This window comes from Sinocyclocheilus anshuiensis, unplaced genomic scaffold (assembly GCF_001515605.1).
Source record: "Sinocyclocheilus anshuiensis isolate Anshui unplaced genomic scaffold, SAMN03320099.WGS_v1.1 scaffold166, whole genome shotgun sequence".
NCBI classification, from domain to species: domain Eukaryota; kingdom Metazoa; phylum Chordata; class Actinopteri; order Cypriniformes; family Cyprinidae; genus Sinocyclocheilus; species Sinocyclocheilus anshuiensis.
Window position 1 is genome coordinate 1,676,449 of NW_015546050.1, and position 280 is coordinate 1,676,728.

Sequence of the window (280 nt, forward strand, 5' to 3'; positions counted from 1 at the left end):
CCATAGCGACCCCTAGAGGACGCAGTGTCTCGTTCCCTACTCAGGGAACCATGGTTACATATGTAACCTGAGACGTTTACCAGGATCAGGTTGAGGGGAAATCCTGTCATTATTTACTCACCATTCATCCAATCAATTCAGGGGTACGCAAAAGGACTTTTTGTATTTAGATTTATTTGTGGCATTTTTGCCTTTATTGTGAAAGGACACTATGTTGACAGGAAGTGAAGTTGGAGAGAGAGAGAGAGAGAGAGAGAGAGAGAGAGAGCGAGAGAGAGAG

At 44.3% G+C, this 280-nt stretch overlaps 1 protein-coding gene across 1 annotated transcript in view; it reads left to right on the forward strand.

Moving 5' to 3' along the window:
* Positions 1-280, forward strand: part of LOC107699121 (collagen alpha-1(XXII) chain-like) — a 21,114-nt gene that overhangs the window by 2,977 nt on the left and 17,857 nt on the right. The gene's annotated exons all lie outside the window — the stretch shown is intronic.